The sequence below is a fragment of the Delphinus delphis genome, chromosome 3 (genome assembly GCF_949987515.2).
Source record: "Delphinus delphis chromosome 3, mDelDel1.2, whole genome shotgun sequence".
Lineage (NCBI taxonomy): Eukaryota > Metazoa > Chordata > Mammalia > Artiodactyla > Delphinidae > Delphinus > Delphinus delphis.
This window is the reverse complement of record NC_082685.1, coordinates 61,306,283-61,323,443: the sequence shown is the minus strand read 5'-3', so window position 1 is coordinate 61,323,443 and position 17,161 is coordinate 61,306,283.

Genomic DNA, 17,161 nt, shown 5'->3' with positions numbered 1-17,161 from the left:
CAAAATGACATTTAAGCTGGGAGCTGAAAGATGAGTATGGATTGGTGTGTGGAGGAGTGGGAGAGTATTAGGGACAGGAAAAACAACATACACGTATACGCAAACCTGGAAGAATTGTGTATATGAAATTGTTTAAACAAATTATTGTGTATGGTAAGTGGTGGTGGTGAACAAGGGTTGAGAAGTGGAGATGAAATGGACCAGATCATAGAAGAGCCCTGAAAAATCAATTTAAAGAGTTTCTGTTTCCTTTTGAGGGCAATGGCAAGCCATTGGAAGGTTTTAAATAAGGGAATGACACTCGCAGTTGTAGTTTAGGTTGGCTTGGAGGAGGAAAATCAGAGGCAGGCACAGTGGTAAAGTCTCATTTGAGTGAGATATTCAGATTAAGATCAGGCAGTGGGGAAGAGAGAAGTGGACAGACCGTGATCTGAAATAGGTAGTTAATAAAGCTTGGTGTCAGTAATGGAAAGAGGAGTCAATGAGTGGTGGCATAGTATTAAGTAGGCTAGGGAGCATGTGAGTGTGTGCGTGCACATGCACACATGGTAGGGGGAGTTGGTTAGATAAGAGTATATCCAAGCCAAATACATACGACAGATTAAGATGCCCCTGCCTATATCGAGGGGTTACATTTCTCCTGGTATAGCTCAAGATATCCCTTTGTAAATGAAAGTAAATATTGTTTTTATTGCTGGTGGAGGGTGTGGGGCCAAAAGGAGCTACTCTTTTTTTTAACATTAGTTTCAGGTGTACAACATAATGATTTACTATTTGTATATATTGTGAAATGATCACAGTAAGTCTAGTTAGTTAACATCCATCACCATCCATAGTTGCAGAATTCTTTTTTTCTTGTGATGAGAACTTTTAAGATCTAGCAACTTTCAAATATGCAACATAATATTAACTATGGTCACCATGCTGCACATTACATCCCCATGACTTATTTATTTTATAACTGGAAGTTGGTACCTTTTGACTCCACTCACCCCTTTAGCCCACACCCCACCCCCTACCAACCTGTCGCACACGTCTGTTCTCTGTAAGCTTGGTTTTGATTTCTGTTTCTTAGGTTCCACATAAAAGTGAGATCTTACAGTATTTGTCTTCCTCTGTCTGACTTATTTCACTCAGCTTAATACCCTAAGGGTCCATCCATGTTGTCGCAGATGGCAAGATTTTATTCTATTTTATGACTGAATAATATTTTGGTGTATAGATAAACGTGATATATAGATTTTTATTTCTATATGTCACATTTTCTTTATCCATTCTTCTGTCAATGGACTCTTAGGCTGTTTCCATATCTTGGCCATTGTAAATAATGCTGCAATGAACATGGAGTGCATATATCTTTTCGTGTTAATGTTTTCATTTTCTTTGGATAAATAGCCAGAGTAGAATTATGAGATCACATGGTAGTTCTATTTTTAATTTTTTGAGGAACTTCCATATTGTTTTCCACAGTGGCTGCAGCAGTTTACGTTCCCACTGACAGTGCACAAATGTTCCCTTTTCTCCACATCCTCTCCAATGCTTGTTATTTCTTGTCTTTTTGATAATAGCCATTCTAACAGATGTGGGAGCCACTTCTGAAAATAAAGAATTTGTTATATTTTAGGTAAAAAGAACCCATTTTAATTGGTAATTTTCCCAAGCTTTCAACTAACCTAATAAATTCAAGTTACTGACCTTAGTAACTGTTGAGCATCTCCTGTACAATGTAGCAGCTCACATACTGAACAAGACACAAGTCCCTAACCTCTAGGAACGCATACTAGAAAACAGATGCCTTAATATGTAGAACTTAAACCATGTAATGCAATTTTTATTTGTTCTGAATTGATATTTTAACATGCTTTATCTCTCAAACTAGCTAATTAATTTTAGCACAGAGCCAGTGAAACTCCAGCCCATCTGCTTAGTCCTAAGCTTTAGGCTTGTTTTTAGATGAATTTCCACAGAAAAACTGGTTACTGTGCTCATTCTCTTATAAGCTCAGAAGTATCAGATAATCCTGTAACAAACCATAATGGAAAAGAATATGAAAAAGTGTATATGTATAACTGAATCACTTTGCTATACACTAGAAACTAACACAACATTGTACATCAACTATACTTCAATAAAAAGTAAATTAAGAAAAGAAGTATCAGATAAGAGATCATTCATAAATTGTGATGATGCTGGCTTTTAGATCATGTTGGGAGCTACCTCTATGGCTGTTGTGCTCCCTCTGTCACATAAAGAAACAAATAATAACTGCAAAGTGTTATGCACCCTCAATATGCCAGGTGCAGAATGGCTGATGACTGAAACTGATCATGATTTTTTTTGAGTAACTGTAGGACTGTAACAAAAACAGCACATACAGAAGAAGTCTTTGTAAAAATTCTGTTTAATTTTGGAAATTACAAACTTTCACAAAACTTAGTAAAAATAAGAGTATAATGACCCTCCATGTGGCCATCACCAGGCTTTAGTAATTAAAAATTCAAGACCTGTCTTTTGTTTTTTAATCTATATCCCTACCCACTCTCTTTCCCCCTCAATTATTTTGAAGCAAATTCTCCAAATCATATCATGTCATCCTAAAATATTTCAATACATAAATCTAAAACTAAAGACTTTCTAAAACACATAAGCATGATACCATTATTAAACTTTTAAAAATAATAATTCCTAGATATCACCAAGTATCCAGACAGTGTTAAAATTGTCCTAATTTGGGAATTCCCTAGCGGCCCAGTGGTTAGGAGTCAGCGCTTCCACTGCCGGGGACCCCGGTTCAATTCCTGGTGAAGGAGCTAAGATCTCGCAAGCTATACGGTGTGGACAAAAACAAAAAAATGGTCCTAATTTTCCGATAATTGTAAGAAAAAATTATTTAATTGCTGTCTCTTTATTGAAGTATAATTTACATATCAAAAAATTCACCCATTGTAAGTATACAGTTCATTGTATTTTGTATGTCCAACCAATTATTCCAGCACCATAAGACTATCCTTTCCCCCACTGAATTACTTTGGCATGTTTATTGGGAATCAATTGACCATGAATGTATAAGTTTATATCTGGCCTTTCTTGTCTATCCCATTGATTTATATGCTAGTACGTATGCCAATACTACACTTCCTTGATTTATACAGTTTTAAAATAAGTTTTGAAATCAGGTAGTGTAAGTCTTCGTACTTTGTTTTTCTTCCTTAAAATTGTTTTGGCTATTTTGGTCTTTGTGTTTCCTTATAGATTTTAGGATACATTTGTCAGTTTCTACAAATCCCCATTATTTTGTTAGGGATTATATTGTATCTATAGATTAATTTGGAAAGATGTGCCATCATAACAATATCCCAACTTAAGTACATGGTATACCTCTCCCTTGGCTTAGGTGTTCCTTGATTTCTCTCAGCAGTGTTTTATAGATTTCAGGGTATAAAACTTCCACTTATTTTGTTAAATTTATTCCTAGATATTTTATTATTTTTTAAATATTTATTTATTTGGCTGCGCTGGGTCTTAGTTGCAGCATGCGTGATCCTTCGTGGTGGCATGTGGGATCCTTTTTTTTTAGTTGCAGAACGCGGGCTCTTAGTTGCAGCATGCGGGATCTAGTTCCCTGACCAGGGATCAAATCCCGGACCCCCTGCATTGGGAGCGCGGAGTCTTAACCGCTGGACCTCCAGGGAAGTCCCGATATTTTATTATTTTTGATGATATTATAAATGGAATTGTTTTCTTTGTTTCACTTTAAGTATTGTTTGTTGCTGGTCTGCAGAAATACAGTCCATTTTGTGTACTGATCTTGTATCTGGTAACCTTGCTAAACTTACATAGTATTTCTGGTAGTTTTCTGGGGAGTTTCCGTAGGATTTTCTACATACAAAATCATGCCATCTCTGAATAAGGACAGTTGTTCCTTCTTTCCAAACTCTACACCTTTAATTTCTTTTCATTGCTTACTGCACTAGCTAGAACCTTCAATACGGTGTTGAATAGAAATAGAGTGGACATCATTGCCTTATTCCTGTTAGCAGGAAAACATTCAGTCTTTCGTCATTAAGTGTAATGTTAGCTGTATGTTTATGGTAGATATCCTTTAAGAGGAAGTTCCCTTTGTTCCTAGTGTTTTGAAAGTTTTTTTTTTTTTTAAATCGTGATTGGGTGTGGAATTTTGTAAATGCTTTTTCTGCATCAATTGATCATGTGGTTTATTCTACATTATTCTACAAATAGTTCTATTTTATTCAATATGGTATATTACATTAATAGATTTTTTTGGATGTTAAACCATTTTTGTATTCCTGGGACCCATGGTTTATAATTCCTTTTATATATTGCTGGATTTTGTTTGCTAATATTTTCTTAATAATTTTTGTCACATAAGTGTTAGAACTACCATCCAAACAAGGTGCCCAGCTGCATTCAATCTCTATGTCTCTTAAGTCTCTCTTATGGATTCCATTTCTCTTTTTCTCCTCTTGTAATTTATTTGTTGAAGAAACTAGGTCATTTCCCCCCAAATTCTGAATTTTGTTGATTGCATTTTCATGGTGTTATTTATTTATTTTTAAAAATTTTATTTATTTTTTGGCTGTATTGGGTCTTCATTGCTGTGCGTGGGCTTTTTCTAGTTGCAGCGAGCGGGGACTACACATATTGCAGTGTGTGGGCTTCTCAATGCAGTGGCTTCTCTTGTTGCGGAGCATGGGCTCTAGGCATGTGGGCTTCAGTAGTTGCAGCATGTGGGCTCAGTAGTTGTGGCTCACGGGCTCAAGAGCGCAGGCTAAGTAGTTGTGGTGCATGGGCTTAGTTGCTCCACGGCATGTGGGATCTTCCTGAACCAGGGATCAAACCCGTGTCCCCTGCATTGGCAGGCGGATTCCTAACCACTGTGCCACCCAGGAAGTCCCTCCCATGGTGTTATTTGAAGTCCTCTAACTCCTGTATTTTCTGTAAATTGGTAGTGAGCTCTAGAGGTGTTATGAGATTCCGTGTTGATTTTTTGTCCATCTTAGGTAGTGTTTTGCACTTCCTATTTCATCATATTAGTTTGTCCATAATAACTGATTGTCTTTTATGGTGATATCAAAGTGTTCTTAGCCTGATTCATCCACTTAAAAATTCCTCTTCAGCTTTTCACTTAATGGTTTTAATAACTATAGATAGATAGATAGATAGATAAAGATATATTACAGGAATTGGCTCATGAGATTAAGGAGTCCAAGAAGTTCCATGATCTGCCATCTGCAAGCTAGAGAACCAGGAAGCTGGTGGTATAATTCAGTCTGATTCTAAAGGCCTGAAAACCAGGGAGCCAGTGGTTTTAGTCCCAGTCCAAAGGCTCAAGAATCAGGGGGCCAATGATGCAAGTCTCGCTCCAAGTCCAAAGACCTGAAAACCAGGAGCGCCAATGTCTGAGGACAAGAAAAAATGGTTGTCCCAGCTCGAATTAAAAAGAAAATTTGCCCTATTTCTACCACTTTCTTCTATTCAAATCCTCAACAGACTGGACGATGCCCACCTGCAATGGTGAGGGTGATCTTTTCTCAGTTTACCTAGTCAAATGCTAATCTCTTCCAGAGACACCCTTGCAACCACACCCAGAAATAATGTTTTATCTGCTATCTGGGCATCCCTTAGCCCAGGCAAGTTGACACGTAAAATTAACCATCGTAGTAGTCTTTGGTGATGGCCTAGCTTCATTATTTCATTAGGGGCTGCTAAATGGCAATTTAAAATTCTATTGTTTCTTTAATTGGCTCAAATACTTCTATACAAATAAGCTTCCCCTTGTCAAATATTTGGTTACCCTGAAATAAACTTTGTGTGGGAAGGACACATAAACACCTAATTCTTTCCTTTTACCTATCAGTTTTCAGAATAATGAGTTCTCTAGCATCTTCCAAAGGTGATTAGCTGGTTAAAATTTCTTTTTTACCAGTGGGGAGAGGGAAGGCGGGAGAGGCAAATAAGGGTATGGGGTTAAGAGATACAAACTACTATGTATAAAATAAATAAACAAGGTTATATTGTATAGCACATGGAAATATAGCCATTATTTTGTAATAACTATTTTTTAAAAATTTTTATTGGAGTATAGTTCATTTACAATGTTGTGTTAGTTTTAGGTGTACAGCAAAGTGAATCAGTTATACATATATATATATATCTCCACTCTTTTTTTTTTTTTTAGATTCTTTTCCCATATAGGCCATTACAGAGTATTGAATAGAGTTCCCTGTGCTAAACAGCAGGTTCTTTTTAGTTATCTGTTTTATATATAGTAGTGTGTATGTGTCGATCCCAGTCTCCCAATTTATCCTCCCTGCCATCCCTCCCCTTATCCCCTGGTAACCATAAGTTTGTTTTCTACATCTGTGACTCTACTTCTGTTTTGTAAATAAGTTCAGTTGTACCCTTTTCTTTTAGATTCCACATATAAGCGATATCATATGATATTTGTCTTTCTGTGACTGACTTCAGTCAGTATGACAATCTCTTAAGTCCATCACATTGCTGCAAATGGCATTATTTTGTTCTCTTTATGACTGAGTAATATTCCACTGTATATACATACCACATCTTCTTTATCCATTCCTCGGTTGATGGACATTTAGGTTGCTTCCATATCCTGGCTATTGTAAATAGTTCTGCAATGAACATTGGTGTGCATGTATTTTTTCGAATTACGGTTTTCTCCAGGTATATGCCCAGGAGTGGGATTGCTGGGTCATATGGTAGTTCTATTTTTAGTTTTTTAAGGAACCTCCATACTGTTCTCCATAGTGGCTGTACCAATTTACATTCCCACCAATAGTGTAGAAGGATTCCCTTTTCTCCACACCCTCTCCAGCATTTATTGTTTGTAGATTTTTTGATGATGGCCATTCTGACCAGTGTGAGGTGATACCTCATTGTAGTTTTGATTTGCATTTCTCTAGTAATTAGTGATGTTGAGCATCTTTCCATGTGCTTTTTGGCCATCTGTCTCTCTTCTTTGAAGAAATGTCTATTTAGATCCTCTGCCAATTTTTGGATTGGGTTGTTTGTTTGATTTTTATATTGAGCTGCATGAGCTGTTTGTGTATTTTGGAAATTAATCCCTTGTTGGTCGCTTCATTTGCAAATATTGTCTCCCATTCTGTGGGTTGTCTTTTTGTTTTGTTTATGGTTTCCTTTGCTGTGCAAAAGCTTTTACGTTTAATTAGGTCCCATTTGTTTATTTTTATTTTCATTACTCCAGGAGGTGGATCAAAAAAGATCTTGCTGTGATTTACGTCAGTGTTCTGCCTTTGTTTGTAATAACTTTATTTTTTAATTTATTTTATTTTATTTTAATTTTTTGGCTGCGCTGTGCAGCATGAGGGATTTTAGTTCCCTGACCAGGGATCGAATCTGTGCCCCCTGCAGTGAAAGCATGGAGTCCAAACCACTGGACCGCCAGGGAAGTCCTGTAATAACTTAATTAATTAATTAATTAATTAAACGTCTTTATTGGAGTATAATTGCTTTACAATGGTATGTTAGTTTCTGCTTTATAACAAAGTGAATCAGTTATTCATATGTTCCCATATATCTTCCCTCTTGAGTCTCCCTCCCTCCCACCCTCCCTATCCCACCCCTCTAGGTGGTCACAAAGCACCGAGCTGATCTCCCTGTGCCATGTGGCTGCTTCCCACTAGCTATCTGTTTTACGTTTGGTAGTGTATATATGTCCATGCCACTCTCTCACTTTGTCACAGCTTACCCTTCCCCCTCCCCATATCCTCAAGTCCATTCTCTAGTAGATCTGTGTCTTTATTCCCGTCTTACCCCTAGGTTCTTCATGACCTTTTTTTTCCCCTTAGATTCCATATATATGTGTTAGCATATGGTATTTGTCTTTCTCTTTCTGACTTACTTCACTCTGTATGACACACTCTAGGTCCATCCACCTCACTACAAATAACTCAATTTAGTTTCTTTTTATGGCTGAGTAATATTCCATTGTATATATGTGCCACATCTTCTTTATCCATTCATCCGATGATGGACACTTAGGTTGCTTCCATCTCCTGGCTATTGTAAATAGAGCTGCAATGAACATTTTGGTACTTGACTCTTTTTGAATTATGGTTTTCTCAGGGTATATGCCCAGTAGTGGGATTGCTGGGTCGTATGGTAGTTCTATTTGTAGTTTTTTAAGGAATCTGCATACTGTTTTCCATAGTGGCTGTATCAATTTACATTCCCACCAGCAGTGCGAGAGTGTTCCCTTTTCTCCACACCCTCTCCAACATTTATTGTTTCTAGATTTTTTGATGATGGCCATTCTGACTGCTGTGAGATAATATCTCATTGTAGTTTTGATTTGCATTTCTCTAATGATTAATGATGATGAGCATTCTTTCATGTGTTTGTTGGCAATCTGTATATCTTCTTTGGAGAAATTTCTATTTAGGTCTTCTGCCCATTTTTGCATTGGGGTGTTTGTTTTTTTGTTATTGAGCTGCATGAGCTGCTTGTAAATTTTGGAGATTAATCCTTTGTCAGTTGCTTCATTTGCAAATATTTTCTCCCATTCTGAGGGTTGTCTTTTGGTCTTGTTTATGGTTTCCTTTGCTGTGCAAAAGCTTTGAAGTTTCATTAGGTCCCATTTGTTTATTTTTGTTTTTATTTGCATTTCTCTAAATGGAGTATATTCTATAAAATGTTGAATCCCTATGTTGTATACCTGAAACTAACATAATATTGTAAATCAACTACACTTCAATTAAAAACAAAAAAAACAAAAAACAAACCAAAAAACCATACTCATTTGCAGATCAGTATTGACGTGTGAGCTGTGTTCCAAGCATGGATACAGGTGTTTCTCTTTAAAGGAGTTATTAAGTCCTAAAAGTTCCTTCATTCCATTTTCAGCAACAGAGAGTGAGCATGCTGTCTTCACTGGTCACTATCTCAGGGTGCTGGAGACTTCTGAGCCCCACATTCTCAGTATAGGTTGGCTGCTTTGACCTAAATGAGCCTCACTCAAGAGACAGCAGGACCTAACCTGGCTGATAGTATAGGTGAGAACACCTAGTTCATGAAATGATAGGGAAACCAGTCAAATAATCATTATTTCTCTACTTCCAAACAGAAACTGAGAATCACTGACGTACTTTTGGTTCATTGAAGGTTTAAAAAAATATTTTTCAGTATGAACTCATGGATTCTAACATATATGATATATCTCCTTCTATTGAAATTATTCATTTTTATGCTCAAATTGTTCCGTCTTTGGCTTGTAGGAGCCAGTTTGGCTCCTCAATCATTTTGGCATAGGCCTAGTATTCTTTGTCTGCTTCCTTGCATTTTGGTATGAGAAGATGTCCCAGACTCACAAAAAAGGGTCTTTTGACTTAACAAGGCAATTTAGGGAAGCAATATGCTCTACTTTGAATTTTAGGGTGTATGGGTTTTAGAAGAATTTTCTTTATTTTCTAGAATTTTGCTATTTTACAAAATATTTAAACTGTTTGAAAGAATCCTTACAATGACACTATTATCTTTAAAAAGATTTTTATAAACAAAGGATATTTAAAGAAAGGTGGGATGAGGAAGGAAAGCAAAGAGAACAAAAAGGCACTAGTTTGAAGTACAACATCTGGCCTGAGATCTGTTCCAAGTAAACTTCAGATTCTTGGGTATCCCTTTGAGCAGACTTTAGAAGTGTGAATGAAATATGGCTAAACATATTACTTTTGTTTTCAAATTATCGTCCTTCTCAGCACACGGATGTCTTACCAATGGCCAGTTTCCTGCTCTTCTAAAGCATCCTCTAAACCTTTTTCTCTCTCCCCTTCACCCCTGCCATAGCATCCCACACAGCAGCTTCCCAATGAGAGCAGAGGGATTTGAATAAAGATTTGTTCTCTTCATGGCATTTGACAAAGTAATACTTTTGTTGCAGTTAGCTTATATGAAGTTAAATATTATTGATCTGGCGTTTGTGAAAAGTTTGAACCCTGATTTGGAATAGATATATTGACTACTGGTAAAGTGTTGTTCTAGGGCACTCACTGCCTATTTCAGTAAATTATTTGTTTCATATTCCTAATTTGATATTTATAATATGTGTTACTTTTAATTTCTGTGTTTATAGCAAAACACATTGGATTTAGAGATGGACCTGGATTTGAGTCCCTGCACAGCCACTCAGTAGTTTATGACCTTTCTCAAGTTGTTGCTTAATCTAAGCCTCAGAGATAGGTTTGTAGTGAGAATTAAATGAGAATACAGTAATTCCCCTACATACGAACCTTCAAGCTGTGAACTTTCAGCGATGCAAACATGTGTTCTCATGTTGCATCACTTAAGTTAGTTCACATGTCTGGTGTACATTGTCACATGCGTGCATCCTCTACAAGTGGTTGTGTTTTTGTATACTGTACAGTACTGTATAGAGTACAGTAATACAGTATCTTTATTTCAAGCCCGGGATGTCCAGAAGCAAGCGTAAAAGCAGCGGTGATGTAGCTGGTACAGTACTAACCAGACATCACTGGATCCGTTTTTCAAGAGGGTAGACAGAATTGAATCTAGCAAGGAACTAGAACCTGTGCCATCAGCGTCAGGCGTGAGTGAAATTGCAGCTTGTCTTCTGTCTCACATTGCTGACGATCCTTCAGCTCTACCATCCCACCTCCTCTCCTTCTTCCAGTCAGTAACTCTTCTTGCCTGTTCACTCGATGCCAGGCCCTGTATGCCAGCTGTTGTACTGTACTACTGTACTTGTCAAGGTGCTGTACTGTAAGTTTAAAATTGTTTTCTGTATTTTTTGTGTTTGTTTTCTGTGTATTATTTGTGTGAAAATTATTATAAACCTATTACAGTACAGTACTACATAGCCGATTGTGTTAGTTGAGTACCTAGGCTAATTTGTTGGACTTGGAAACAAATTGGACTTACGAACGTGCTCTCGGAGTGGAACTCCTTCATATGTAGGGAACTTACTAATGCATTTGGGCAATTTGGCATACTGACAGAGTTTAGTTTCAGGTTCAAATTCAAGCTCTGCCATTTAATGTGGGGACCTTAGGCAAATTACTTAAGCTTTTATTTTCTTCATTTAAAAAATGTATATAATGTCTATGCCAGAGATATTGCAAGAATTATGTGGGATATATAACCAAACTAAAATACTTAACCCATCACCTGACATATTTTAGTATGATAATTTTAACTTTTGTTATACATTCTAAAAGGTCTTTTAACATGAAAGTATCTTAATAAAATGAAAGCAGATGCTGAATTTTCAAATTTGTAAAACATGCCCATTGATTTGGGCATTTTGTTATCTGTATTAGCAGAACATCAGGCAATATCACAAGATATTCCTTTAACCTTCACATTATCTGAAGGTTATCTGGAGTGGGGAATGGACAAGAGAAAGAAGAGGAACATCAATTGATGCACAGTTGTTCTTTTTTTTTTCCTTTGGCTGCAACTTGCGGCTTGTGGGATCTTAGTTTCCCAACCAGTGATCGAACCCGCGCCCTCAGCAGTGAAAGCGCAGAGTCCCAACCACTGGACCGCCAGGGAATTCTCTGCACAGTTATTATTATATTTTTTAATATTTATTTATTTGGCAGTGCCAGGTCTTAGTTGCGGCATGAGGGATCTGTTTTAGTTGCGACACCTGGGATCTTTTTTTTATTTTTTAATAAATTTATTTATTTTATTTTATTTATTTCTTTTTGGGTGCGTTGGGTCTTCATTGCTGCATGCGTTCTTTCTCTAGTTGTAGCGAGTGGGGGCTACTCTTTGTTGTGGTGCGTGGGCTTCTTATTGCTGTGGCTTCTCTTGTTGCGGAGCACGGGCTCGAGGCACGCAGGCTCAGTAGTTGTGGCTTGCGGGCTCTAGAGTGCAGGCTCAGTAGTTGTGGCGCGTGGGCTTAGTTGCACTGCAGCATGTGGGATCTTCCTGGACCAGGGCTCGAACCCGTGTCCCCTGCATTGTTAGGCGGATTCTTAACCACTGTGCCACCAGGGAAGTCTCTGGGATCTTTTTTAGTTGCAGTGTGCGGGATCTTTAGTTGTGGCATGCTGGATCTTAGTTGTGGCATGCTGGATCTTAGTCGTGGCATGTGCGATCTAATTCCCTGACCAGGGATTGAACCTGGGCCCCCTGCATTGGGAGCTCGGAGTCCTAGCCACTGGACCACGAGGGTAGTCCCTGCGCAGTTATTCTTGCTTGGAAGACTTGACTGTAAGGATACTTCCAAGACTTGAATGATTTTATTTGCCTTCTTAAGAATTGCATGTACTGTTTTTTTGTTTACTTGTTAAAAGATTGAGATATAGTTGACGTACAGTATTATATAAGTTACAGGTGTACAACACAGTAATTCACAATTTTTGAAGGTTATATTCCATTTATAGTTATAAAATACTGGCTCTCTTCCCTATATTGTACAATATATCCTTGTAGCTTGTTTATTTTATACATAATAGTTTGTACCTCTTAATGCCCTCCCCCTGTCGTGCCCCTCCCCCTTCCCTCTCCCCACTGATAACCACTAGTTTGTTCTCTGTATCTGTGAATCTGTTTCCTTTTTGTCATATTCACTAGTTTGTTTTATTTTTTAGATTCCACTTATAAGTGATATTATACAGCATTTGTCTTTCTCTGTATGACATATTTCACTTACCATAATACCCTCCAAGTCCATCCATGTTGTTGCAAATGGCAAAAATTCTTTTTTATGGCTGAGTAGTATTCCATTGTATACATATACACCACATCTTCTTTATCCATTTGTCTGCTGATGGACACTTAGGCTGCTTCCATATCTTGGCAACTGTAAATAATGCTGCTGTAAACATTGAGGTGCATGTATCTTTTCAAATTAGTGTTTTTGTTTTTTTCAGATATATACCCAGGAGTGGAAGTGCTGGGTCATATGGTAGTTCTGTTTTTAGTTTTCTGGGAAACATACTGTTTTCCACAGTGGTTGCTCCAGTTTACGTTCCCACCAACAGTGTATGAGAGTTCTTTTCTCCATATCCTTGCCAACATTTGTTATTTGTGGTCTCTTTGATGACAGCCATCCTGTCAGGTGTGAGGTGATATCTCATTGTAGTTTTAATTTGCAATTCTCTGATGATTAATGACACTGAGCATCTTTTCATGTGCCTATTGGTCATCAGTATGTCTTCTCTGAAATGTCTATTCATGTCTTCTGCTCATTTTTTAATTGGGTTGTTTGTTTCTTGATGTTGAGTTATATTAGCTGTTTATATATTTTGCATATTAATCCCTTATCAGTCATATCATACACAAATATTTTCTCCCATTCAGTAGGTTGTTGATGATTTCCTTTGCTCTGCAAAAGCTTTTAAGTCTGATTAGCCCCACTTGTTTATTTTGCTTTTATTTCCTTTGCTTTAAGAAATAGACCCAAAAAATATTGCTATAATTTATGTCAAAGAGTATTCTAGCATGTGCTAGAAAGCATGTTTTAGTTTTTAAAACAAAATATATTAGCCTATTGTCCTTTTGGGTTTTTTTGGCCATGCCGTGGGGCTTGTGGAATCTTATTTCCCCAACCAGGGATTGAACCCCAGGCCATGGTAGTGAAAGCCCTGAGTCCTAACCCCTGGACCACCAGGGAACTCCCTGTCCTTTTTTATAGTCACCATTTTGATGTCAGTTTTAATATTTTGAAGGTGGGATTAGTGAATCAGTATCTCCAAATGCTATGTTGGTTATACTATCAAACACAGTAAGTTGAATCATAATTTATGGATTTCTTTATTGCTTGAGCATTTGGCATTTCCTAAACAGAACTTCTCAAATCTGTTGTAAACTCAAGTACATCTCAAAAAAATCAGATGCAATGAATTGAATAGGGGAGGAAGAACATATTAGGTAAGTAGGTAATTGACCATTAGGTAATGGCTTGGATAAGTAATTTTTATGTTATTTTCTTATTATTATAACATCATCAAGTATTAATACTATTGGTATTCAAATCTTATTACTCAGTTGTGGTAAGCCAGCCCCATATGGCTCCTAGTGATGCTCACCTCCCGGTATTATGTCCTTGTGTTGTCCCCTCCTGCATGGTAAAATGTGTAGCCAATAGGATATTGCAGAAATGATGATGTGTGATTTCTTTTTTAAAATTTATTTTATTTATTTATTTTTGGCTGCGTTGGGTCTTTGTTGCTGTGTGCGGGCTTTTTCTAGTTGTGGCGCACAGGCTTCTCATTGCGGTGGCTTCTCTCGTTGCGGAGCACAGGCTCTAGGCACATGGGCTTCAGTAGTTGTGGCATGCGGGCTCAGTAGTTGTGGCTTGCGGGCTCAGTAGTTGTGGCGCACGGGATTAGTTGCTCTGTGGCATATGGGATCTTCCTGGACCAGGGATCGAACCCATGTTCCCTGCATTGGCAGGCAGATTCTTAACCACTGCACCACCAGCGAAGTCCCGATGTGTGATTTTTGAGTCTAGGACATAATGGACTGCACTTAGCATTGCTGCCTTGGATCACTTGGTCTGGGGGAAGCCATCTGTCATATCATTAGAACATAGAAACTCTCCTATGGAGGGATCCACATGGTTAAGAACTGAGCCATCCTACTAACAGTCAGTGTCAACTTGCCATCTTGGAAGCAGATCTTCCAGCCCCAGTCAAGCCTACAAATAACTGCAGCCCAAGCCAACATCTTGATTGCAATTGCATGAGAGATCCTGAGCTAGAACCACCCAGCTAAGCCATTTCTGAATTCCTTACCCACATAAATGGTGTGAGATAATAAATGATTATTACTATTTTAAGACAAAGTTTTGGGTAATTTGTTATGCAACACTAGATAATCAATATACTGATTGTACATGATTGTTAGGTTATACTAAGTACTCACGTACCTAAGGAATAACCAATTCATAAGATTTCCCTTTCAAAATGATGTTAAGACACAACTATACCAATAAGGACATTAGCAACTATCATTATCTTCAACTAACTCCCTCCTATCCCCCTGCCGCGGACTTTCCATCATGCAAGCCTGGCAAAACACTAACTCTGGGCTAATTTTGGTTCCCTTTTACTCCAGAGCTGCTAAATGCTATTGGAGAAAAATGCTTAACTGTGCCATTTGCCATGATAAATTCCTGCTTTGCAACCACAGCTAGATCCCCAACACTATCTTAGTAGTATCCTTAGTCAGCTCTCATGCCATTCTTTATTCAGGTTATTTCAGATTTCCACTCTCCACTCTCCTTAGATACTTAGATCACCACATGCTCTCTCTCAGCAGACCACCTTTCTTCTTGACAGAGAAAATAGCTTATCTGCATTCATCCTTTCCTCCTATTACAATGGAGGAAATATTCCTCTTACTGTCTCTAGTTTATCCCTCTTTGGATCCCACCGTACTTTTTCCTCAGAAATTATCCTCTCTCCTGTGTCTGAAACCTCTCTCAGTAGGATCCTTCTCATTAGCTTTTAAACACAATTTAGTTAAATCTAATATTTATTACACAAGCTATTATGAAGTATTGGTTAACAGTGTGATAACATTTGAAATGGGTTACTGGTTGTATATCAGTGTAAAAAGTTTTGAATTCAGATTGATATTCTAGCTTCAGCTGTGTCAGAAACTCCCTATGTGACACTGAGCCATTTTCTCTGGCTTTAGTTTCCTAATGAGTCAAATAAGAATGGTATCTCTGGGAGAAAGCCATCTGAGTGAAATCATAAATGCCAAAGGCTTAATACCCAGATCAGAAATGTAGAGGTCGGGGCTTCCCTGGTGGAACAGTGGTTAAGAATCTGCCTGCCAGTGCAGGGGACAGGGGTTCGAGCCCTGGTCCAGGAAGATCCCACATGCCGCGGAGCAACTAAGCCCGTGCGCCACAACTACTGAGCCTGCGCTCTAGAGCCCGTGCTCCGCAACACGAGAAGCCACCGCAATGAGAAGCCCGCGCACCGCAACGAAGAGTAGCCCCCGCTCTTCGTAACTAGAGAAAGCCCGCGCACAGCAACGAAGACCCAGTGCAGCCAAAAAAATAAAATAAATTTAAAAAAAGAGAAAACGTTAAAAAAAATAAAGAAATGCAGAGGTCTCCTTGTTTTACAGTTGAGGTTTATACTTGTGATTATACCAGGTAGCATCTCATGTACATCAAAGTAAAGCATGGTTTTGATTAGGAATGAAACTTAGGGTATGGCCTGTGATGTTTTTAGAGTTTTCTTAACTACTGTACATTGCCTGATCTACCTTGTGCTTCAGGACACAAGTCTCTTAAATATCTTGGGAGGCTACTTAATTATTGAAGGAGCTTAGTTTAATCTCCTTTTGTTATAACTGCAAAGCATATCCAGTATTGATGAAATAATAATGAGTACATTGGGTCATCTTAAGTCCATCAAAATTAAAATGATAAAGACAGGAAAGGAGCTTGGAAGGATAACTATGTGAATACATGCCCAAAGTATTGATTTATTAATTAAATATCCTCTTCAGATTAAAGGTATTACATTACAAAACAACACAATCCAGTTATCTATTCTATTTAAAAAATCACCAAAAACTTAGTGACTTAAAATAACAATTTTTTTTCAACATCTTTATTGGAGTATAATTGCTCAGCAATGGTGCGTTAGCTTCTGCTTTATAACAAAGTGAATCAGCCATACGTGTACACATATCCCCATATCCCCTTCTTTCTTGTGTCTCCCTCCCACCCCTCTAGGTGGACACAAAGCGCCGACCTGATCTCCCTGTGCTATGCGGCTGCTTCCCACTAGCTATCTATTTTACATTTGGTAGTATATATAAGTCCATGCCACTCTCTCACTTCGTCCCAGCTTACCCTTCCCCCTCCCTTTGTCCTCAAGTCCATTCTGTACGTCTGCATCTTTATTCCTGTCCTGCCCCTATGTTCTTCAGAACCATTTTTAAAATGACATTTTTAAAATTTCTGTTTCTGTGGGTCCGGAATTTGGAAACAGCTCAAGCTGTGCATCTCTGGCTATGGTCTCTCAGGCAGTAGTAGTCCAATGGTTGCCGAAGCTGCAACAGAATGGGGCCAGGCTCAGCTGGTGATGGTGGGCATCTCTCTTTTTGACGTGTCACGGCTTCCCTATGCAAGCTAGGTTTGCATACGGCCTCAGGACAGTCCATC